At 31.7% G+C, this 26,785-nt stretch overlaps 2 protein-coding genes across 3 annotated transcripts in view; one reads left to right on the top strand and one right to left on the bottom strand.

Moving 5' to 3' along the window:
- LOC126884623 (uncharacterized) overlaps window positions 1–24,510 on the bottom strand; it is a 54,312-nt gene extending 29,802 nt beyond the window's left edge. Inside the window, exon 1 of the mRNA XM_050650683.1 lies at window positions 24,178–24,510. The gene's annotated coding sequence lies outside the window, so the exon portion shown is untranslated. The remainder of the gene's footprint in view (window positions 1–24,177) is intronic.
- Window positions 1–26,785, top strand: part of LOC126884622 (protein HGV2) — a 100,327-nt gene that overhangs the window by 44,933 nt on the left and 28,609 nt on the right. The window lies entirely within an intron of this gene.

The raw sequence follows: 26,785 nt of genomic DNA on the forward strand, positions 1-26,785 counted from the left end.
TATATGTCCATTTCACGTTAATAAATAAATGCAATTCCTATCGTCGTTTAGTATCATTCATTCATGTATCAGATATCGTCACGTCGCGTCGGCCCGAGGTTTACGAAAGTCCGGTATGTAGATTGTAATTAACAAGTAATTAACGCTAATTATCTCATCTTTTTGTATGTTTTGCTTCTAAAATAAGTTAAAAACGAATCCTGACTTCGACTGAATTTGCTACCCGTTATCTTCACACACCGATGCACGCTTCCAAAAATTCTTACGGTGTAGGACGCGCAGTCACTAGTTTAAAAGATTTTATAAGTTCCAATCAGTTGCCCTCATCGTGCAGCATTCATACGGGAGAGCTGTTTATTAGCATCCTCCAAGTCTATTACCGCATTTACACTCAGTCATGTTGGACAGGGAATTGGGGAGGGAAGTGGGCAGCGTGAATGTGTAAATAGCTCACTCGTGCTGCCGCTGCTCATGCTACTGTCATTGCACGGCGCTCCCTCAAAAGTCGGTTTTCGAGATGGAAGTCAAAGGACTGGCAGCGCGAGCGCGAGTAAGCATTCACATTCAACTACTCTCTCTCTCTCACTTGCCGCCGGCAAAGCGAGTAAGGGAGCAAGACGATGCTGCGTCGTCACATTCCATTCTTGAGAGTCGTTCGGTAAATGAGTTGTGAGGACATTGGCGAGGAACTGATGTGAACACCTCACTCGCGTCGATATCGTATTTCGGACAATATTTCCGGCAACGGCAGCAGCAGTGGCAATGGCTGAGTATAAATCCGGCTTATAAATTTCCTGGTAGCAATTGTCAACACTCAGTGCTGCCAACTGTAAACTGTATACTGTGTGTGTTAATTGGCTCCTTTAGAACAAAAGAATAATCTCCTACACCAAGTGTTATGGAATAAAAAGCTCAAAGACGATGTTACTGCATGTGTTTAACTATTTATTGATTTTTAACCCCAACTAGATCAAAGTTTTTTTTAATAAATCACGAAACTCCAAACTAGTTGCTGATAGATAAAGAAAAAGTCGTTTCGATATAAATTATTGAAAGAAATGCACCGCCTTTGCCGTTTGCTATAATTTAAAAATACAATACTGATAGACCAGGGTAGAAAAATAAAAACGGGAAAAAAATCAATACAGGTATTTGAAGGTGCTAAATCGTAGGGAGTATATAGTTAATTAAAAATACATACAGAGGTACTCGTAAATCGACCTCATTTTTTTATAAAAAAATGCCAAAGTCAGAAAATATTGTTTTTTGCCTATAGCATTTTTAGTATCATATTTACAGCAAAAGTTGTATTATGAAAGTTGTGTATCACAAAAAAACGATTAATTTAAATTTTTACAAGTTAAAATCCATCAAGAATTAACCGAGATAATTGCAAAAAACCACGTTTTTCGCACTATTTTGGAAATGTTAATAACTTTTACTAAATAGGTTGTAAGGAACTTATTGTACCTTGATCATAAGGTAATTAAGTGCCTTTATTAGTTTACAAAATCTCAAGAAGATCTGTTTGTTAGTTTACAAGTTATGTTAAATGTTTATCCCAGACATCAAATGTTTAAACAATCATTGTTGCCCAAGGAGTGTTTTCAGAGCTTTTTAGCAAAGTGCAATGACTACTTAAAGACTCAAAGTAATAAGAAAATTAAAAAAAATAATATATTTGTTTTTTAAATGTTGTTAAACAAGTCGATAAAGAAATGGTAAGTTTTTTCTTAATAAACAATTAGAATATCTCTGCCATTTTTTCTGATAAATAATTATAATTGGTTGTGTCAAAAATCAGGTAAAAAAATGCACATTAAAATGAAAAAAATAACTTTCTAGGACCAATAATAGCCAAGTTATACTTTTTTTTTTGAAAAATCACATCTCTATTGTTTATAAATATTAAGAGTTGAAATTTTTACAGCATGGTAATAAATATCTATATTTTATATGACAATTGATAAGTACCAAATATCTTCTATTTAAAACGAGTAATAACCCTGTAAAATCAAGTTACTCACGCCGACTGAGCTGGGACCGTGTGATATGGAAGAATGTCGGAGTTCAGTTTCTCTAGTCGAGATTTTGCTATAGAAAGTTCAATTTGGAGCGCTTGAAAAACTTTATAATATCTCAGCTTCCAGAGAACGTAGAGCCTTCAATTTTTTTTTAAATTGGGGTAACTCGACGAAAGAATAACAACTAGCTAATTTTCATTGACTGGAAAAATCGGAAAATTCTGGAAAATGGATTTTTTTATTCAACATTCTATTTACAACGTTAACAGTAATATATTTTGATAAACATTTTCATAAAATATTATAAATTTGTGAATAAATATTAAAGTATAATTATGGTATGTACCTATATATTTATTTATATACAGGGTTGTTCATTTTATTCGCCTCAGTGTTTGTACGGAAAACGACTTGATTTAAAAAAAATTCTTCATAGAAATATACAAAGCCATTAACACTACAATCTAAAAATAATATGAATTATACAGGGTGCTTCAAAAAAGAGTGGTATGTCAAAGATATATTTTTTATTGAACACCCTACACCTGATGAAATTTTTGAATTGCTCAAATTGAAACAATATGCTAGCTGCTAGCTAGACTATACCTAAGTACAGGGTGTTTTAATTCATTTAAATTTTTAGAAAAATGTAAAATTTTAGAAAAAAATAAATATTTACGAATCTAAGAATCGTTGACAATTATTTCTTGTATCTTCATAATAGACTATTTCGCATATTTAAACAGATGTTTATTGTAACAAAATTTATAATTACTTAGGTCCAATTTCCCCAACAACAAATAAATCAATGAATGCTATTCGTCCAATAAAATGTATTAGATGTTTAAGTTTATATTTTGTTTCAATATAATTTTAATAATTTAAAGTGAAACTGGCGAATTTACTTTCTTCTAAATATTTACAGTCAGATTAACTTGCCAATTTAGTCAAAGAGTAAGTATTTTTTTGATAAATAAATAAAATAAGTCTTATTTGACGTTAGTAAAATGGAGATATGCCAGTTTATTGGTCGAATAACTTTAATCATAGAATAAACTACTATTCGTCGTTGGTGAAACCGGCCATTGATCGTACATTTTAAGATTTAAAAACTAATTGGAAACAAAAACATTCTCAAATTAAGAAAAAATGTATATGTATAGATTATAATTATTGATCTTCGTTAATTATACACAGTTTATGTACAGATTTATTAATTTCTTAAACATTATCTCTATTTTTTTTAAACAAATCTTCTTCAACTTCACTTTTGTCATCTATAATAACTGTCAAAAGGTTGTAGCATCTTTGTTCATCAGTATCATATTTGCAATTTATGCAAAGCTCGGTACAATTGATTTATTTTAAGAAATTATGGATAATGTGGAAGAAATTGATGAACCTGTACAAAAACTGTGTAGAATTAACGAAGATCAATAATTATAATCTATACATTTTTTTTCAATTTGAGAACGTTTTTTTTTTGTACGATCATGTAATTATAAATTTTGTTACAATAAAAATCTGCTTAAATATGCTAAATAGTCTATTATGAAGATCCAAAAAAAATTTGTCACCGATTCTTAGATTCGTAAATACCTGTTTATTTTTTTTTTAAAACATTACATTTTTTTTAAATTGAAATAAATCAAAACACCCTGCACTTAGGTATAGTCTAGCTTATTGTTTAAGGGCAAATTCAAAAATTTCATCAGGTGTAGAGTGTTCTATAGAAAATATGTCTTTGATATACCACTCTTTTTTAAAGCACCCTGTATAATTCATATTATTTTTAAATTGTAGTGTTAATGGCCCTGTATATTTCTATGAAGAATTTTTTTTAAATCAATTCGTTTTCCGTACAGACACCGAGGCGAATAAAATGAACAACCCTGTATACATACTATAATTATATTTTAATATTTATTCACAAATTTATAATTTTTTATGAAAATATTTATCAAAATGTATTAGTGCTAACGTTGTAAATGAATGTTGAATAAAAAATACATTTTCCAGAATTTTCCGATTTTTTCGGCCAATGAAAATTAGCTAGTTGGTATACTTTCGTCGAGTTACCCCAAAAAAAATTAAAGGCTCTACGTTGTCTGGAAGGTGAGATATTGTAAAATTTTTCAAGCGCTCCAAATTGAACTTTTTATAGCAAAATCTCAACGCGAGAAACTGGACTCCGACATTCTTCCATATCACACGGTCCCAGCTCAGTCAGCGTGAGTAACTTGACTTTAAAGGGTTATTACTCGTTTTATATAGAAAATAGTTCGTACTTATCAATTGTCATAAAATATAGATATTTATTACCATGCTCTAAAAATTTCAACTCTTAATATTTATAAACAATAGAGATGTGATTTTTCAAAAAAAAAGTATAACTTGGCTATTATAGGTCCTAGAAAGTTTTTTTTTTATTTTAATGTACATTTTTTTACCAGCTTTTTGACACATCCAATTATAATTATTTATCAGAAAAAATGACAAAGATATTCTAATTGTTTATAAGGAAAAAACTTACCATTTTTTTATCGACTTGTTTAACAACATTTAAAAAATAAATATATTATTTTTTCTAACTTACTTAGTACTTTGAGTTTTTAAGTAGTCATTGCACTTTGCCAAAAAGCTCTGAAAACACTCCTTGGGCAACAATGATTGTTTAAATATTCGATGTCTGGGATAAACATTTAATATAACTTGTAAACTAACAAACAGATCTTCTTGAGATTTTGTAAACTATGTTAAACTAATATTTTCTGACTTTGGTCTTTGTTTATAAAAAAATGAGGTCGATTTACGAGTACCTCTGTATGTATTATTAATAAACTATATCCCCCTACGATTTAGCACCTTTAAATACCTGTATTGATTTTTACCCTGAAATCGCTCATATTTATTTTTCTACCCTGGTGTATTGTGGAGAAACACAAAACACAAAAACACATACTTAATAATATTTATAATTATTTAATCGTACATTTTTAGATTTAAAAATTAATTAAAAACAAAAACATTCAACAAAACTGAAAACATAAACAAAAACATATTATGTGTTTTTGTAGATACACATTAAAACTAGTTTTGGCCCTATAATGAGGTATGTTTTTGTTTATGTTTTCAGTTTTGTTGAATGTTTTTGTTTTTAATTAATTTTTAAATCTAAAAATGTACGATTAAATAATTATAAATATTATTACAATAAATATCTGTTCCAATATGCTGAATAGTCTATTATAAAGATCCAAGAAAAATTTTGTCACGGATTCTTAGATTCGTAGATATTAATTTTTTTTTCTTAAACCTTACATTCTTATAAAAATTGAAATAAATCAAAACACCATGTATTTACGTGTAGGAAACCCTTATAAAAATATAGCTTATTTTTTTAAGGAAAATTCAAAAATGGCTCACGAGTAGGGTGTTCCATAAGAGAAAATATAACTTTAATATACCCCTCTTTTTTGAAGCACCCTGTATAATTTTCATTAGTTTTAGATTGTAGTGTTAATTGCCCTGTAAATTGCTGTCAAGAATATTTTTTTAAATATCAAGTCGTTTTCCGTACAGAGACCGAGGCAAATACGATGAACCACCCTGTATATCTATATAAAGATATATATATACTGTACATTTATTATTTATTTACAAATTTATAATATGCTATGAAAATATTTATTGAAATATATTAGTGTTAACGTTGTAAATGAATGTTGAATAAAAAAGTCCATTTTCCAGAATTTCCCGATTTTTCCGGTGAGTGGAAATTAGCTAGTCGTTATTATTTCCTCCAGTTACCCCAATTTAAAAAAAAATTAAGGCTCTACGTTCTCTGGAAGCGGAGTTATTGTAAAAATTTTCAAGTGCTCCAATTTGAACTTTCCATACCAAAATCTCGAAGCGCGAAAGCGGACTCAGAGATCCTTCCCCCATCACACGGTCCCAGTTAAGTCAGCTCGAGTACCTTCATTTTAAAGGGTTATTACTCATTTTAAATACAAGATATACAGTAGTTATTAATTGCAATGTAAAATATAGATGTCTATTATGATTTTTTGCAAATTTCGACTCTTAATATTTATAAACAATACAGATACGATTTTTCAAAAAAAAAAGTATAAGTTGGGTATTATTGGTCATAGAAAGTTTATTTTTAGTTTTTAATATGTGTTTTTTACCACTTTTCTGATACAACTAATTATAATTATTTGTCGTGAAAAATAACAAAGTTATTCTAAATGTTTATAAGGAAAAACTCGCTATTTATTAAACGACTTGTTTAAGAGCATTTAAATAATAAATGTATCATTTTTTTTTTAATTTCTTAGTAGTTTGAGTCTTTAAAAACTCATTCCACTTGGCTAAAAAGCTCTGAAAATACCCCTTGGGCAACAATAGATGTTTAAACATTCAATGTTTTGGATAAACAATTAACGTAACTAGTAAACTAACAAAACGATCTTCTTGATACTTTGCACTCTAGTAAGGGCACATAATATCCTCATAATTAAGGTACAATATGTTCCTTAGGTCATATTTAGTAAAAGTTATTAACATTTACAAAATAGTGCAAAAAATGTGGTTTTTTGCAATTATCTCGGTTAATTATTTATCAATTTTAACTAATCAAAATTAAAATTAATTGTTTTTTTATGATACATAACTTTCATAATACAACTTTTGCTGTAAACATGATACAAAAAATGCTACAGGCAAAAAACCATATTTTCTGACTTTAGCCTGTGTTTATAAAAAAACTGAGGTTGATTTGCGAGTACCTCTGTATGTATTTTTAATTAACTATGTCCCCCCTACGATTTAGCACCTTCAAATACCTGTATTGATTTTTACCCTGAAATCGCTCATTTTTATTTATCTGCCCTGGCGTATGATACCATCACTGATTGATACCATTACGTGTCTCACAATTCGGGGTTTATTAATAACTTTCGACCTTAGCCCGCGGTTCAAGGGCGGGTGGTTTCAGGGAATAGATTTGTTTTATGCTAATCATCCGACTTCCTTGAAAAACTTTAAAGGAGTTTTTTGTAATAGCCAACATAATAACGTAGTAGTGAACGTAAATCATTACTAGGGACATTAAAAAATATGTAACGAGGAGTTCTGATAATCATAGGAATTACATACAGTGTTTCCAACCCTGGACAGTGGGATTATTGTGCCAGGGCCATAACATAAAACTACATACAGTGATGAGAAAAAATAATGCCTCGACAACCAAGGCTGTTGGCGTGGAACATCTGAAATAGGTATTAAATTTTATTAAAAAGATGCCTGGTTGCACCAACAGATCTTAAGTTCCAGCTTAGCCCAGCTCAACTTATACAGGGTGTTTCATTAATAATTGTCCATATAGTGACTGGAGAAACCTTAGCACAAAATACGAAGATTTAACCTAAATCACTTAAATAAAATGTGGTTCCTTACTGAGTTACAGGGTGTTTTATCTAAAAATTTAAAAACTATTTTTGCTTAGCATTTTAAAACTATTCGATGTATCCTTTTCATACTTGGCAGGAAGTATAGGTACTGTACAAACTACTAAATTATGTTAAACAAACGTTTCTGTCTATTACCAGAGGCGTACGACGGGGGAAAGTGAATGGTTGACCCTTTCCAATTTCTACGCACTGGCGGAATTGCTATTTTAGTTCAATTTTTGGATTCTCCAATACTTTCTATGAAAATACTATACTCTTCATTCGTAACGACAAAGTCATTAGTTTTCGAGATCTTTGAAGTTAAAAATGAAACGACACGGTTATTTTGATTAATGTATTGTGTCGCTTCATTTTTAATTTCAAATATCTCAAAAACTAATCATTTTATCGTTTCGAATGAAGAGTATATTATTTACATAAAAAGTATTAAAAAATCAAAAAATTACACTAAAATAGCATTTTCGTCAGTGGCGTAGAATTTGGGAAGGGTCGACTAGCCACTATCCCCTGTCGTACGCCTCTGGTAGTAGCTAGAAACGTTTATTTTTTATCTTAATTTAGTAGTATGATAAGGATACGCCAAATAGTTTTAAGTACTGGGTACAAATAGTTTTTAAATTTTAATCGTATGAATCATATCATAAATTAATCAAAATAACTGTGCCGTTTCATATTTAACTTCAAATATCTCGAAAACTAATGACTTTAACGTTACCAATGAGTATATTATTTACGTAGAAAGTATTGGAGAATCTAAAAATGGTACTAAAATAGTAATTCCTCTAGTGACGTAGAATTTGAGAAGGGTCAACCATTCACTACCCCCTGTCGTACGCCTCTGGTAGTAGCTAGAAGCGTTTGTTTATCATAATTTAGTAGGGTGTATAGTAGTCGCACTATCTGCCAAGTATGAAAAGGATACGCCGAATAGTTTTAAAATGCTGAGCAAACATAGTTTTCAAATTTTTAGATAAAACACCCTGTAACTCAGTAAGGAACCACATTTTATTTAAGTGTTTTAGTTTAAATCTTCGTATTTTGTGCTAAGGTTTCGCCAGTTACTATATGGCTAATTATTAATGAAACACCCTGTATATAGGGCCGCCTTGAGTATCACATACCTTGCACCATAATTTTCGATTCTTGCCTTATTATTAATTATATCTATCATTATATTTAATATCCTTATTATAGTATAATTCTATTATATTAAATTCTTATCTTATTCTTGTCTTAAGCTTAAGATCTGGTGGTGCAACCAGGCATTAGTGTCTTTTAGGAACTGCAGTACTTTGGTGTATTCACTTGGGATGGTTTAGATCTAGAATATGGAATGGAACAACAGATGTTGCAAATACGCTCGAAGGAGAAAAAACGAAACGAGTGAATTCGAAATATTACAAAGTTGAAGGATGTAAGAGAAAAAGTAGCCGAATCTAAATGAAAATTTGCGGGGCACAAAATCAGACACGGAGACGAACAAGGAAATACTACACTGGAGACCATACGAATAATGAATGCAAGGAAATGGACTGAAGCCAGCTAAAGTGCTTCGAAGCGGTCAAAACTCGATCAATGGGTCAAAATGCTAATGGCCACTGCATTTTAGGATTACAAAGGCATACTTTTAAAAATGAAAAACAATTTTCAATTTCGTTGCAACACAAAACCTCAGCCGCATTATATTCTAGTTCAATCAGAGTGCAGCAAGCACCTCTACCGATTTCGAAACTTATTAGTCTCTCATCAGGAGACACATATGCTGCTCTCTCTGACCCAACCAGGACAAACCCCGGCGTGCAGTTACGGATTGCAACGAACGAAATGGCAGGGATGCCCTAGCGGCAACTGCTACAAAAGACTAAGTTTTCAATCTAATAGCACATAAAACAACATCAAAAATATGACTCTACATCCCACCAGACTGAAAACAATGGGAACCTTCTCTGGTCACACCTCCGAGGCTTCTAAAATTTGCAAGCCATAACGGCTTAACATAATTTTAATTTATTATTTTGAAAGGGGTAAAATTATCAATAACCAATATTATTGTGTATTATTGGACAAACTGGAGCAGAAACTCTGTGAAAAGGGACTCCATATGCAGAAGAAAAAGTTTTGTTTCTCCAAGAGAATGCACCGACTCCCAAGAGAATTATGACAATGGCAAAAATTCGTGAGTTAGGTTTCAAATTGCTTTCTCATGCGGCTTATTCTCCGGATTTGGCCCCCTGCGATTATTATGTGTTCCCAAATCTGAATAGATGACTTGTAAACAAACACCTATTTTGCAAAACTTCCAGAATCATATTAGTGTAGGTATACACACATGTCCAAAAGTTTGGAATATTGGAATATTTCGTATTTTTATTGATTTTTATATATAAACTTTTCTGAATAGTTAAACATCATTTTGTTTCAATTCTTAACAATACTAAATAAATCTCAAAGCCAAATAAACGATATGCAAAAAAAATTATTTATTCTCTTGGAGTGAAAAACTTGAAAGTACAACTTACATTTAAAAATAAATTGGTAAAGAAAAAAATAATTTTCAATAAAAGTAATCATTAGTATTTCCTCCATTGGCCTGTATGCATGCCTGTAGGCGATTTGGCATGCTGCCGATTAACTGGTCGAGCTGGGCTTGCGGAATTCTCTCCCATTCTTTACGAGCAGCATCTTTTAGTTCGCGAAGTGTAATAGGGGGATGTTTCGCTTTTTGATGCGTGTTTTGAGAATGTCCCAAGCATATTCAATAACGTTCATATCGGGGGAATTCGAGGACCACTGTAATGTAGATATTCCTTCTTCTTCCAGAAAATTTTGTACTGCTGCTGTTCGATGAGGAGGTGCGTTGTCATGCATAAACACAAATTCATCACCTACTGCCCCTCGGAATAGACGTACTACAGGATTTAAAACTTCCTCGATGTACACAGCACCAGTGACACTTCGCTCCAGAACCAGCAGTGGCGTCCGTGTACCACTCATAATACCACCCCAAACCATAATACTGCCACCTTCAAAGGGGACACACGGTTGGGCTGTTTCTAGTCGGGCTTGTCGTCCTGGGGCCCTCCAAACCAGTGTTATTCACGAATCAGATACCAAGCCAATTTTTGACTCATCAGAGAACATCACGTTATTCCAGTAGGACCATGTTGCACCATTTCTCTAGCCCATTGCAACCTTACTATTTTGTGTTGGTAGGTTAGTTTAGGAACATGTAAGGGACTTCTACGATACAAATTTACCGCATTTAGTCGGCGTGTTATTGTTTGCCGTGAAATATTCAGTCCTTGCAGCCCACAAATTCCTCTGGATATATCAGTTGTAGATTCCAGACGATTTCTTCGAGCTATCAATGTTATCTGCCGATCTTGTGCTGCTGTTTTACATCGACTTCTACCACTTCTGGGACGATCCTTGACGTCATTTGTCTCTTGGATTTTTTTTTAATTTTAGATACAGCACTCTGAGTAACATCAACAATATTCGCGATATCACTTTGACTAAAGCCCTGTTGTAACAAAACAATTACCCTAGATCTGTCAAAGTGAGATATCACGTTTCTAAGCATTTTTAAACAGCTCAATTCAAATTTAAACACAGACTGAAATAATGTGTAAATACGCTAATCAGTTGAATGTGACCAACATGGGCAAAATGATACAAAAACGATTCAAAGTTTTTATCATTTTCATGTAAAAACGCTCTAAAATGAATATCAACAACAGTTTTGAAACCACCATAGGCGTAGATATATTATTTGTACGTATTCCAAACTTTTGGACATGTGTGTATATTGAAGCATTGCTAATAAAAGGGCATAAAAAAGCATTGCTAACATCGAAATTATTAGACAAAAGAACCAAAATGACTATCTACAGAACCTTAATTAGACTCGTGGTGACCTATGGTTGTGAAACCTGGGTGATGACGAAAAGCGATGAAGCCCAACTCAGGACATTCGAGAGAAAGATACTGTGAAAAGTATATGGCCCGGTGCAAGAGGAAGACGGCACATGGAAAATCAAGAGAAACGACAAGATTAATGAACTGAATGAAGATATTGTAAGATTTGTGAAAAGTCAAAGACTGTCATGGCTGGGACATGTTCAGCGACAAGAAGATATGAAAACGACAAAGAAAATATTACGGTGGAAGCCGGTAGGAAGGCGAAAGAAAGGAAGGCCCAGGACGAGATGGTTGGATGACGTGGAAGACGACCTGAAAACCATGAATATAAGACAATGGAGGAGAAGGGCACAAGAGAGATCTGAATGTAAAGACATAGCCAGACAGGCAAAGACCCATCCAGGGTTATGATGCCAAAAAAAGAAGAAGAAGATATATTGAAGCATCGCACCTCGCCAGGCACTAAAAACAAAAAGCGAGCTGCCTGGCGAGCTGCCTGGCGGGGTGGGAGGCTTCACTATGTTCACTGCTATTTAAATTAATGGATTTGTTTCTTCGACGATGGTCCTAGCAATGTGCTTGGCGAGCTGCGACGCTTCACTATAGTTCTACACTTATTCGGACGGCATAAAGAAGTTGGAAAATCGCTGGAATCTTTGTATTGAGCTAAAATCACACTATATCGAATAAAATAAAAGAATTTTTTGGAAAAATATTTTTTCTACGAGCGTGCAAAAATGTCTACTTTCGCGCACGCATTTTAGTTTAGAAAGTTTTACTTTTCCGCACGCGTGTTACTTTTCCGCACGCGGTTTACTTTTCCGCACGCGGTTTTTACTTTTCCGCACGCGTATCCACCGTCATGGAAACCAAGATCGTCGTCATGCTAACTAATTATATTGAAAGTTTGGTTTTGACAACATTGTCAAAGATTTAAGTCAACTTTTTAACAATTTTATTATTATCAAATACAAAATATGTAATTTTAATTATATCTATTTATTATTTACAATGTTTATATTGAACGTACAACTGAATCCTACGCTTTTTTCTTCAAATATGCTGTTAACTTAAAATAATCGCCTATATTGACATTTTTTTTCAATTTTTAATACTGACTTGAGCATGGAATAGCGGGACCACAAAGTATTTGGTTTGCAGATTTTGGATAGACTAATAAAATAAGCCAAACAACACTTCCTCTTTTAAGATATTTACACTTTTTTCTTTACACCAGCTCATAAAAATATTGTATTCTTTCTTGTACCTGTTTGCTGATTTTTCCGGTAACAAATTAAGATAATTGACAATGTCGAGGATAGATGGAGGTAGTTCTTCGTCACTTGATGCCATCTAAATCACTGAATTATTTTTTAATTCGTAAGTATAGATCAATTTTAAAATATGTGACGTGCTTCTTGACAATAATTGCTTTGTTTGACATCGTTGCTTTGCCTTTAAAATATTAAAACCTGTACATAACAGGAATTTAGGCACCGCATTGAATTTAATTCGGTGTTATTAGATCGTCGTCATAACCTTGTCAAAGATTTAATTTGTGTATGTATTTTTATATTAATTCAATTAATTGATTAAGATTTGGTCATTTTTAAATGCTCGTAGAAAAAATATTGTTCCTAACTCTTGCAGAAAGTCTCTTTTCCGCACTCGACTGCTTGCCGAACTCCGCTTCGCTTCGTTCGGCAAACTGCAATCGCGTGCGGAAAAGTATGACTTTCTGCACTTGTTAGGAAAATAACTATTTTTTCTTTCAAATTAGATTAGTTATCAGACTAGTTTAACGTATACTATATTATACAGTGAGGACGTTTAGGTTGGAATAAATTCATTTTCTCAAGAATGGAAATAAATCCCGAAACATGTCGATTTTTATTTTTGAATTATGATTTTTCTGGCATGTATATCATACTAGTGACGTCATCAATTTGGGAGTGATGACGAAACGATGATTTTTTAAATGAGAATTGGAGTCGTGTGCTAGCTCATTTAAAAGAGTATTCAATTCTTTATTGTCTATTCAGTATTATAAACATTAACATAATTATTTTACAGGGTGTCCAAAAAAATTTTTTTTGAGACGAAAATTAATTGACACAAAAGAAGAATGTAAGCAATTTATTTAATTCATAATACATTTTGCTGCTGTCATAAAACAGGTAAATATATTTATTTCGCAAAATAAACATTGCTTTTCGCTTAAAGTCAATGTTCAAACTGCTAAGAGATAGGTGGGTGGCAGCTTTAACATTGAATTTAAGTGAAAAGTAATATTTATTTGTCAAATAAACTTTTTTTCTGTTTTCTGAATTAAATGAATTACGTACATTCTTTTTTTTTGTCTCAATTAATATAATTAAAAAAAAATTTGGACACCCTGTATAAATAGGTAAATATTGTTAACGCTTATATTACTGAATAGAGAATTAAATAACCTTTCAAATGAGCTATCAAACGACCCTTACTCTCATTTAAAAAAATTATCGATTACGTCATCACGCCCAGATGGATGACGTCACTAGTATGATGTATATGCCAAAAAATCATAATTTAAAAATAAAAATTGACCTGTTTCGGCATTTCCCTCCAAAATCGCCCATTCTCGAGAAAATGAATTTATTCCAATCTAAACGTCCTCATTGTAAAGTTGGTATACAGTACTTTATTTATTGCTAAAACCATAAATTAACCTACATTGATACAATTTTGCCCTGTTGAATTTAACCCGTCGTCGATAATTCACGGTTTGTCGATTGTTTTGTGAATTATGACGAAACACGATCAAATTCTTGAATAATATAAGCTAGAAATATAGGTTTTTAGGTTAGGTCAGGGTTTTGTAATTCGAGATTATGGAATATTAATATTTTCCAGTCTAATGGTGAAATTCTTTCAAGGACTTAACGAACGAGTTGGTTTACTAAGAAAATAATCAAATTAAAGGGTATTTAACTTTAGGTTTAACTAAGACCTGTCGAATGTATGTTTTTAAGTATTAAAAACACAAATAAGCGGATTGTATCGTCGTAGAGAATTTGTTCTTATTTTACTTTGTAATAGAAATGATTTTATGTATATAGATACATACACACATCCAAATAATCTAGGGGACAAAAACAAAATGCAAGATTACAGACGGATTTCAAATAATTTATTTCAAATATTTAAAAAAAGATTTTTTGTGTCCCGAATATAAAATAAACATATTTTCTTAGATCGCAATAGCTCTTAGATAAATTAAGAGAGAAATCCATAAGTCAAAAAATTCTAACATAAAAAAATTAAAAAAAAACTAATTTATTGTCCCTAAACTCCCAACAAAGTAGTCTTTAGGCTAAGTTAGTATAGTGTATGACCTCCACGGTTGTTGATTATTGTCCTACATCTGTTAGTTTAACTTATGATTAGATGGTCAGTGTCTTTCTGCGATATTTTGCTCCACTCCATTGAAAGGCACTCAAAACAGTTACTGTCTTGTATTGAACGCAATATTTTGTTGTAAAATGCATCTGCCCAATATGTCCCATACATGTTCAATTGGGTTTAAATCTGGCGGTTGTGCAGGCCATGATAAAACCTCAATTTTCAATCTTCGAGGAATGATTGCAAGACCATGGCATTATGTGGACGCGCATTGTCGTGCACTAATTGAAATTGGGAACCAACTTGTTATGCAAAAGGTACAACAATAATTTCAAGAATAATATCGTGGTAGCCTGTTGCATTTATAAACCGTTCCAGACAAACGAGATTGGTTATTACACCAAGAGTGATGCCACTCCATATACACCAGTTAATAGGGAAAAAAATCATCGATTTCACGTAAAAATGTTAAGCAGGGTTTTGAAGGTTTTAAGCGATAGATGAGGTATAAATGATGATAATTCCGTGAAGACGTACAGCTAATTTTTCTTCTTCTTTTTTTAAAACAGTTATAAAGAATGAAAAACTAAGTTTTTTTACTATAAAACGTTTCTTATCCATTTTAGAGAAAAATGTTTCAAATAAATATTGTAGACCTTAAAAAGTTCTTCAATTTGGTGTGACACATATTGCAATATATAAACAATTGACCGAGATAATTGTAAAAAACTCTCATTTTTGCACTAATTGTTAAATATTAATAACTGTATTTTTTGCACAACGATATTTAATTTAACTACTTTAAATTATGCCAATTAATGGGTTATTTTAGTGAGCTAAATTTCAACCAGATCGACCAAATAGTTTATAAGTTATTCAATTTGTTTATCCCAGACAGCAATTGTTTAAACAACTGTTCTTGCCCTAACAGTGACTCTAGAGATATTTTACAAATCGCAATCGATTATTTGAGACTTTAGTTTTAAGATTTATTGAAAATGTTTTAAGATTTTATCAAAATTGTTGTTAAAAAAACCCCCTAAAAAAGACCCTACTTTTTAGGTTATAAACAATTAGACTAACTTTGACAATTTTTACGTTACACGCTCGTATGTAGGCTCACTGAAAAGCTGGTGAAAATATACACATTAAAATAATAAAGTGGATTTTATATGACTAATAGAAATCGAGTTAGAATTTTTTTTCAATAAATCATATTTCCATTTTTTATAAACATTAAGAGCTGAAAATTGAATAAGTTGTTTAAGAAAGTCTATATTTTACGATCCAGTTTATAGATTGCATATGCAGTAAAAAAAATAAAAAGTCATGACTCATTAAACTGATGGTACTCGTGAAACACCGCCAACAAATGTGAAGGTGAGAATAGCTTCGTTTTATTTTTTAGAATGGAATCCCAATTTGAAACATGTTGAAAAAATTTGCAGTTTAATTGCTATTACTTGCTTTAATTTTACAATAATTTCTCGTAAGGATTACTTATATTTTACTAATTAAAGAATATTATTTATATAAATATACAATAATAATTAGCTCAGGCCCAGAAAATAAATTGGTTGAAAACACGATCTTATCCATAAAACAAAAAATATTTTTAGCAGTTAGTAAAAATAAAAAGCAATTGATTCAACTTTTATGTGCAGAGCTCAACAAATCTGGGTACCGAACTAAAGTAGCAGATGAAGATGCAGACGTATTAATAGTGCAGACAGCTCTTCACGAACATACATATGAAACTAACAAGACCATTGTAATAATTGGTAATGATACTGATATACTCATAATATTGACGCAACTCTCTGCTCCGAACAATAACATATATTTTGAAAAAAAAGGCGCAAAAGCAAAATCTATCTATTATAGTTGTAATAGTTTTAAACATTTTCATCTAAGAAAATACGTTGGGTTCTTATATATTTTTCGTCAGAAATTATTATTTTCTTGAGCTACTCCAGTTAAAAAAGAAGGTTGTGCATGCTATGGAAGGTGATAATATATTGCAGTTTTTTCCCAAAAAAGGAAGCGAAGCTTGAACAATTCCCACCTTCACTTTCGTTGGAGGTGTTTCACGAGTACCATCAGTTTAACAGGTCATAAGTTTTTATTATTTCACTGCATATGCAATCTATAAACTGGATCGTAAAATACAGATGTTTATAAACAATGCAAAATTTGATTTATAAAAAAAATACTGACTTGTTTCCTATTTGTCATATAAAATTATTTTTTCTTTTTTAATATGTATTTTTTCACCAGCTTTTCAGTGAGCCTACATGCAAGCGTGTGACATAAAAACTGTCAAAGTTATTCAAATTGTTTATAACCTAGAAAGTAGGGTCTTTTTCAAACGAGTTTTTTAATAACAATTTTAATAAAATGTTAATTTTTTCTTAATGCATCTTAAAAGTAGACTCTCGGATAATTGATTGCGATTTGCTAAATATCTCTAGATTCACTGTTAGGGCAAGAACAGTTGTATAAACAATTGCTCTCTGGGATAAACAAATTGAATAACTTATAAACTATTTGGTCAATCTGGTTGAAATTTAGTGCACTTAAAGAAACCATTAAATGGCATAATTTAAAGTAGTTAAATTATATATCATTGTGTAAAAAGTAAAGTTATTAATATTTAAAAATTAGTGCAAAAATGAGAGTTGTTTGCAATTATCTAGGTCAATTGTTTATATATATTAATATGGGTACTATCAAATTCAAGAACTTTTTAAGGTCTACAACACTTATTTAAAACATTTTTCTCTAAAATTTACAAGAAACGTTTTATAGTCAAAAAACTGAGATTGTCATTCTTTGTACCTGTTTAAAAAAAAGAAGAAAAAAAATTAGCTGTACGTCTTCACGGAATTATCATCATTTATCTCTTATGTACCGTTTAGCACCTTCAAAACCCTGCTTAACATTTTTTCATGTTTTTTTCCCTATTAACTGGGGTAATACCATTATGCTGCCGCCTTACTGACTATGAACCTCCTGCGCGGCGACCAATCGTTCAGCATTGCCAGATCGTCTCTAAATTCTTGTCAGTCTCGTATCTGGTCCAAATCCAAATCGAGACTCATCTGTGAACAAAGTAGAGGTCCACTCACGTCTAACCCCATTTGCGTGTTCTTGTACCCACTGAAGTCGGCGAACGCGATTTCCTCTGGATAACACAGGCACTCTCACAGGTCTACAAGCATCTAAAGCTACTTCATGCAGTTTATTTCTAATAGTTTGGTAACTCAAGAACACCTGATGGGTCCCTTGCTGCCTCATTTGTAATTGTGATGCAGTTATAGTGAGATCTCGCAAAGCCTGCAACCTAAGAAAACGGTCTTCAATCTGGTTTGATATCCTTGTACGGGCCTGTATAACGTTCAGCAACGTCACCAGTTTCATGAAACCTTAACCACAAACAATTAGCGACATTGCTGTTCATGTGGAGGACCTCAGCAACGTCTCTTTCACTTCTGCCAGGTCTAAGCATCCCGCTAGCACGCCACTGCATTTCGCGATTTAAATGGTGTCTCTCCATTATTGGCAATTGCAAAACTAAATAAAAATCCACATAGACATGGAAAATCAAGTGCCAATAAAAAAATATTACTTTTTATTTTAAAGATAAAAACGCATACTGAACGTTTTATTTTTTATAGCCATTCTCCTCGGCATTACCGTCCAAGTTCTTCTTCAGCATTACCACAATCGAAAAAACAGCAATAAATATTAAAATCATAAATTTATTTTTGCATTTGCAGCTAACATTGATTTAAAGCTGTTAATATAGGTGTCCCCTAGATTGTTTTGATGTGTGTATATGTTATAGTCAAAGCCCGAATTGCAGGCACTCCTAGGTTTGACTAGGCAATCCTCAGGTCTGACTGACGGTCTTAGTCAAAGCCCGAAATAAATTACAATTTCGGCCTTTGACTAGTCAAACTTAGGAGAGACTACGTTGGTCAGGCAAAGGTCGAAATTAAATTTTATGAAATGGGGGTTTGACTAGTCAAACCCCGATCAGCTATTAAAATGTAATTTGTTAGATTAGGTTTAATAAAACGTCATTTTTTAATTTTAATGTTTATTATTTTTATGTTGTCGTAATTAAAATAAAAAAAATTAGTGTTTATTCTCACATGTTGACGCATTATGGCATTTAGAGTTGCACAATACGTTAGACCTTTTACATTTACGTAATTTGAAAGAGCATTTCTTATTGCAGTATCATTTTATAAATCCTTGTCTTCCAAATTTAGAATCTTTTGTACTAATTTCTCTTAGAGACAGAGACAGCTTAACGTCTGGAACATCTTCGAAATTAGGAGATTTCTCTTTGCATTCTCTTATTTGATTTATTGAAAAAAGTGTGTTTATTGTTCCGTGTTTCGTATCAACTCTATATAAACCGTCAATTGTTTTATCTTGTATGCTACTCAAAATTTTTCTTTCTGGACTAATAAGGAAAGTTAAGTGCATGCAGAACAGTGTATATGTTATAGTCAAAGCTCGAATTTCAGGCACTCCTAGGTTTGACTAGGCAATCCTCAGGTCTGACTGACGGTCTTAGTCAAAGGCCGAAATAAATTACAGTTTCGGCCTTTGACTAGTCAAACCTAGGAGAGACTAAGTTGGTCAGGCAAAGGTCGAAATTAAATTTTATGAAATCGGGCTGTGACTAGTCAAACCCCGGTCAGGTATTAAAATGTCGTAATTTGTTAGATTAGGTTTAATAAAATGCCATTTTTTAATTTTATTGGTTATTATTTTTATATTGTCGTAATTAAAATAAATAAATTAGTGTTTATTCTCACATGTTGAGGCATTATGGCATTTAGTTTTTCTTAAATATCCCCAGAACACTTCTATTTAGAAAAACGAAAACTGGTACGCTTATTTATCTTCCAGAGATAAATCGATTCCATCAATAATTACGAATTTCTAGTACAGGTCATAGGCGTCCGTTTTGAGTAGCGCAGTGGTTATTTTATCGCATAACTTTTTTGTCTTTAACTTCTAAGCATTTTTGGCACTGGATTATTAAATTATGAGGCATTCTAATACTAAAAGTTACTCTTACTTTAAGTCTATAAAATGCACCGTTTTCTAGAAAAATCGATTTGAAAATTTTTAGTTTTTTGAATTTGGAAAAAAATTTCAGTAGTAACTGCATGAGAGCTCTAAAATTATCAATTTGTTTCCTGAGTCGCCCTACCCAAAACGGACGCATATGACCTGTACTACAATTTTGCAAAAAAAACGTACCAGTTTTCGTTTTTCTAAATAGTTTTTTTATGTTTTTTCAAATTAAAAAAAAACGAAAAATTTTCAAATCGACTTTTCTAGAAACGGTGCATCCTACCTACTTAGAGCAAAAGTACCTTTTAATACTATAATACCTCACAATTTAATAATCCAGTGTCAAAAGTGCTTAGAAGTCAATGACAAAAAAGTTATGAGATAAAATATCCGTTGCCCTACCCAAAACAGACGCCTATGACCGGTACTAGAAATTTGTAATTAATGGAATCGATTTATATCTGGGAGATAAATAAGCGTACCAGTTTTCGTTTTTCTAAATAGAAGTGTTCTGGAGATACTTATAAAAAACTAAATGTCATAATGCCTCAACATGTGAGAATCAACACTATTATTTTTTATTTTAATTACGACATAATAAAAATAATAAACATTAAAATTAAAAAATGGCGTTTTATTAAACCTAATCTAACAAATTACGACATTTTAATAGCTGATCGGGGTTTGACTAGTCAAACCCCGATTTCATAAAATTAAATTTCGACCTTTGCCTGACCAACGTAGTCTGTCCTAGGTTTGACTAGTCAAAGGCCGAAACTGTAATTTATTTCGGGCTTTGACTAAGACCGTCAGTCAGACCTGAGGATTGCCTAGTCAAACCTAGGAGTGCCTGAAATTCGGGCTTTGACTATAACATACATATATACAGCTCAACAGGCCGTGGCTTGGAATTTTTTCACTCTTTTCCTCCATTTTCCTGTGTCCATGCCGCAGTCCTCCAATTTTGTATACCGATTGTTCCAAGGTCTTCCCTACACGCTTCTGGCCACTTTTTCCGTGGTCGTCCTGTTCTATACTTTCCTTCCCCTCTCAGCCATTCTCGCAAGATGACGTAATCATCCAAGTCTCTTTGTTCTGGCGATCTGGCTAATTTCTACTAGTTGCCAGTACAGCTCTCTGATCTCTGCATTTGCTCGTCTCCTCCAAACGTCTTTTACTCTCGCTCCCAGCTATGTTCAGCATATTTTCTTGATTTTTGTTCACAACCCATGTTTCGCTTCCGTAACGGATTGTGGTCTGGATCACTGTTCTGTGTAGTCTCAATTTTGCCTCTCTGGAGATAGTTTTTACTCCTGGTAGTTTCTGTAGGACACCGAGAGTCATCCTTTCACTCAAAATTCGCTTCTTAATTTATTGGCTTCTTCCCCTTTAAAAATCCACGAGGAAAATAAAATTCCTGTAGCTGGCTGTATACCATAAATCACAAAAAATACAGGATCCTTTGTAAAAGGTATATTTAAAAGACCCCAATAAGGGTTACATCACAAAACAAAACGTTTTCGGATTAACAAGTAATCCATCATCAGTGTTAAGCCCTAAAATGATAAGTATAACCTAATTAATAAGAGACAATGTTGTAAAAGTTGACTAAAGGCTGTATGACACTATGCATTTTCTTGTATCATTTCTAATATCGTTTCTGATATCGTTTCTGATATACATTTTCTTGTATCGTTTCTTGTACGTACATTTGTGCCCTGTATGATACTATGCAAGTTCTTGTATCGAAAATTGTATGAAATTCGGCACGTGATTGGTCGAAATTTTGTTTGTCACCCTGTGTCACGTTACATTTGTATAGTAGTACTGCGTCTACAGCTGATTTTAAGGATTTTATAAAATTTATAAACTTTTAAAAACAAATATTTAATGTTAACTAGAATTTTTACGTTGACTGTTGATTATTTGTGTTTTTTATTTTGTTTTGATATTTTTGCTAAAATATTTGCATTAGAATTATCTTCAGTTTGATCCAAATTAGGAACTATTGTATTTTCCTCTACTAAAAAATTATGCAACATGAAACCCAAAGTTATACATAGTTTAAACTTTATTAGAAGCTAAATATATGTTTATTAGTAGAACAGTAGTCCATACCAAACGGTATATTAAGTATCAATAAAAGATTTATAAATAATACCTACAAAAACACAAATAAATTCATCAAGACATAAATCATATGATCTCATTTTCATCCGCCATTATGACATTTAGAAGTTTTACCAGCAGGTTTTACGTTTTTGCTCTTTGCGCAGAAATTGGCGCAGTTCTTGTACAAGAATCTGTGCCCGACACAAATTCTTGTATCGTTTCTTGTATCTGTGTATGACACTACGCATTTTTTTGACATATCAGAAACGTATTAGAAATGATACAAGAAAATGCATAGTGTCATACAGCCTTAAGGTTAAGAATTGACTGAGGTCATACTTACAATAGCATGCATGCGTGAGCCACCAAAAAGTTATGGGTAAAAACCCTTTAAATGTTTCAAGATCTTATATTAATATGATGTTTAAGATAGTTGGACATCCAACTATCTTAAACATAATATGTAGTAGAATATAAGATCTTAAACCTTTTAAAGGGTTTTTACCCATAATTTTTTGGTGGCTCACGCATGCATGCTATTGTAAGTATGACCTCAGTCAATTCTTAACCTTAGTCAACTTTTACAACATTGTCTCTTATTAATTAGGTTATACTTATCATTTTAGGGCTTAACACTGATGATGGATTACTTGTTAATCCGAAAACGTTTTGTTTTGTGATGTAACCCTTATTGGGGTCTTTTAAATATACCGTTTTAAATCTTTAAAGATTCCCGAAGCACTATATTATAATTTTTTTAATTGACTTCTTACACAGATTGGTAACATTCAGTAAATATCCGTTCTATACTACTTATAGTTTCTACTAATTTTGAAAGAAATTATTTTTTCACTTTTATGATTACATATTTAAAAAAAAACAAAGCAAAATCAGATTTACGATTTTGTATGTTGTATTTTGGAATCTTTACCATCAGCTATCACTCATATATCTTTTAGAACCTTCAAAAGCCGATTATTTTTTCACAGATAGACTTAGGCCCGGTACTTTGTGTCTCGATTAACAGCCGGTTAGTAACCGGGGATTAATCGGGACCTATTTAGGGTATCTTGCGTTGTAATGAATGCAATTACAAGTATCAGTATAATTATAAATAAGTATAATAATAATTATAATTGCATTTATTACAACGCAAGAGACCCTAAAGAGGTCCCGATTAAACCCAGATTAACTAACCGGCTGCCGGCTGTTAATCGAGACATAAAGTACCGGGCCTTAGACTTTTGTTTTCAAGAAATAAAAACAAAAGTGATTTATTAAAATTTTTCATGAACTTGTAAAAGCGATTTCCGGTCTGGAATTCTCAAATCTAATATTTTCAATCTGGCAAATATATTAATTAAAAAATTAAAATGTTTGGGGACTCCGGCTAATGACCCAACCCAAAACATTCAATTCTCACATCTACTTCAATTGGGAAATAAAATCAACTACATTGATGAGATTTTAATGTCCGGTGTTGTCCCTGTTGCCAGACAGGTACTAAAAATCAATAGAGGGTAATTTTAATGATAATAATAATAGAAGGAAAAATGTTCACTAGTCCAAAATAAACAACCATAATATTCAAATGTCGCCAAAAAATTGAAGAAGCGACATTTATATAAGAAGCGATAGCTTGAGTGTATGAGATAGAGCTGCAAAAAAAGAAGAAACTCATCACTAAATATTACTTAAAAGTTTTTTATACTATCCCTGAATATTTTTATGAAATTATTCAAAGATTTACGAGTCGCAATATTTAATTTATATTTTTTTGTGTAGTAACTGATATTTTGCACATTTTTCACTTTTCTGTGATGCGTCTGTTTTCGTTAATATTTTCCATTTTCATATATTTTCCCAATAACTTTGTAATTAGGTATCTCAGATTCGCGTTCTTTTCAAATGTTTTGATAATTAATATTTTTGTTTTGTATTAAGTAATATTTGATTGTTTTAAAATGTTTCAATTTGATTTATAATTTTTTGCTGTCGGTGTGTCTTTATTGTCTAAAGTCTAAGTAATTTATATTGTTCGTTGTGTTCGTTTTTTTTTTTGTAATTAATTTCATGAAAAAAATTTGTATTGCTGGTATTAACAATAAAAAATGCAATATTAATCATAAATTATTTACATAATATTATATTAAGTTAAAAGGTCTTACCTAATTTATTGCGAAATCATTCAAATATTTTCCGAAAATATAGAAAAACGCGTAGGCACTTTTAACTTTACTCAAAAGCACTATAATATATTTATTATTAATTTTTTTTAATTGACTTCTTACACAGATTGGTAACACTCAGTAATCATACGTTCTATACTACTTATAAGGGGTTTTTTACTAATTTTTTTTAGATGGTATAATTGAATTTTTGGTGGAGTTTCAACAATGGATCGGACTTGTCTCGGGCGTGACAGCTCACGCTTTTTTTGTAAAATTTTCACATTTCTCTTATCGAATTTGTTCAGTTTATTAACCGCGGAAACCCTCCCTAAAAGCACTACCCTTTCTAACTGGAGGCATATATAGGGTTACCGCGTTGCGTACTTTACACTTATATGCTGCGTTGCCAAGATTTATAAATAGTATTACATATATGTACATAAATATAAATACAAGACAATAAAGTATGTTCAGATTTAAAAAAGGCGGGGCTCTCACTCGTTATAATGCGAAAATTTTCTCATATCACATAACTACGAAATCACAACGATTGAGCTATAATTTTTTTAACGTCTATATACAGGGTGTCTGCGTAACTTGGAACCATATGGGAAACTTTTTTAATATCAATTTTTCGAAAAAAAGTAATTCTTTATAAAGTGCTCTGCATAGTCTAAAATCTAAGATGCAATCATCAGATATCAAATTTTGTCAACAGTATACGAGGTATGTCAAAAAATATGAATTTCGCTCAAGAGCAAACTACCTTTATATTTCAAAATATTTCTAAAATTTTATTATGAAAAGTTATTTGTAATTAAAAACCATATTCAAATATGCAATAACAGCCTTCTACTTGAAAAAAAAAAATCTGAAATTTTCCTAAATTACCGATTCCGAACATCATTTTTATTTATTAGACATGTAATAACTCTTTTATTAATAATTTTAGGAAAAGAAGTTATTCTTCATAAAAATCTGTGCATGGCCTAAACCTCAAGATGCAAAATTAGAAATTCTTTCTAAATTCATATTATTTGACACATCTCGTATAAAATTAACAAACTTGGATAACTGATGGTTGCATCTTGAGGTTTAGACCATGCACAGATTTTTATGAAGAATACCTTTTTCCTAAAATTATTAATAAAAGAGTTATTACATGTCTAATAAATAAAAATGATGTTCGGAATCGGTCATTTAGGAAAATTTCAGAAATTTTTTTTTCAAGTAAAAGGCTGTTATTGCTTATTTGAATATGGTTTTTAATTACAAATAACTTTTCATAATAAAATTTTTTGATATTTTGAAATGTAAAGGTAGTTTGCTCTTGAGCGAAATTCATATTTTTTGACATACCCCGTATACTATTGACAAAATTTGATATCTGATGATTGCATCTTAGGTTTTAGACTATGCAGAGCACTTTATAAAGAATGACTTTTTTCGTAAAATTTATATTAAAAAAGTTTCCCATATGGTTCCAAGTTACGCAGACACCCTGTATATCTCTCCGCCGTTATTTTCTTAGACTGTATAGGAAACGACTCATATTATTACATATATTCTTCACTGTCATATTATTACATATATCTGTTTTGAATCCAATAAAAAATATTTTCGTAATATAAGTTCTTTGCAGCATGACTTACCAGGGATATCATTCGCCGATCTACACATTTCCTTTATCTACTTTTTTTGGGAGACATTGATATAATTGTTACTCAGTCATATCGTAAAGTTCCCCTTTGATACATTGTTTTATATCCTAAAGGTAAAATAATTTTTTGGTAGTATTTTCTTCAATTATAAACGTGCATAACCTCAAGAATACTCTGAAAATGTCTGATTTATCGGAGTAAAATTACCAGAGATACAGCATTTTCAATATTCCTTCCTTCGACTCGCTTTGCACCAGCACGCTTGAGCGTAGTGAGAAACGTTCAACAACCTGTTCCGTTTCTCTTTTGTAGATTACTCCGCGATTCAAAAACATATTCCGGTGTGCATCACTTTACGATTTGATAGACAAATAAGAAGACGAAGACAAAGTTAAACGCGGTTTTCTCAAAACTGCTCTTTCAAATGCGGTAGATATTGTAACTGAAAAACTACTCGACCGATCCACCTAAGAACTAGAGTACTATTTCACAACATTTTATGATATGAGAATAAAATTCCAAAGTTTTTTGTTTTATTTTAGCAAAAAGGTAACTGCTAATTATTGATTGTTATTGGAACATTCCACATTGGAACGATGTAAACACTGTTCATTTGAGCATAGTAAAATTTTGTTTTAAAAAAAAATAAGTTTTTTATCTTATTATAAAGTTGGAGAAACTCGCTCCGCGAACTTGTATTAATTTCTTCTTAAGAACAACATAACGAAGCTATTCTTTCTAATACGCTAGACAACTAGACACAAAACATACTATCGTGGTATTCACTATAACCAACATTTGTTTTCTCACCAAGAAAACATACTAAATAGGAGATCACTCCATCTGATAACTCACAAAACCAAAACTGTCTCGCGGAGTAGACCAAATCGGTCCGCTACGATACACTGTCGTAGCTAGATCTTGACTCCTCGTTCTTGTTCTCA

This window comes from Diabrotica virgifera, chromosome 5, assembly GCF_917563875.1.
Source record: "Diabrotica virgifera virgifera chromosome 5, PGI_DIABVI_V3a".
Classification (NCBI taxonomy): Eukaryota; Metazoa; Arthropoda; class Insecta; order Coleoptera; family Chrysomelidae; genus Diabrotica; species Diabrotica virgifera.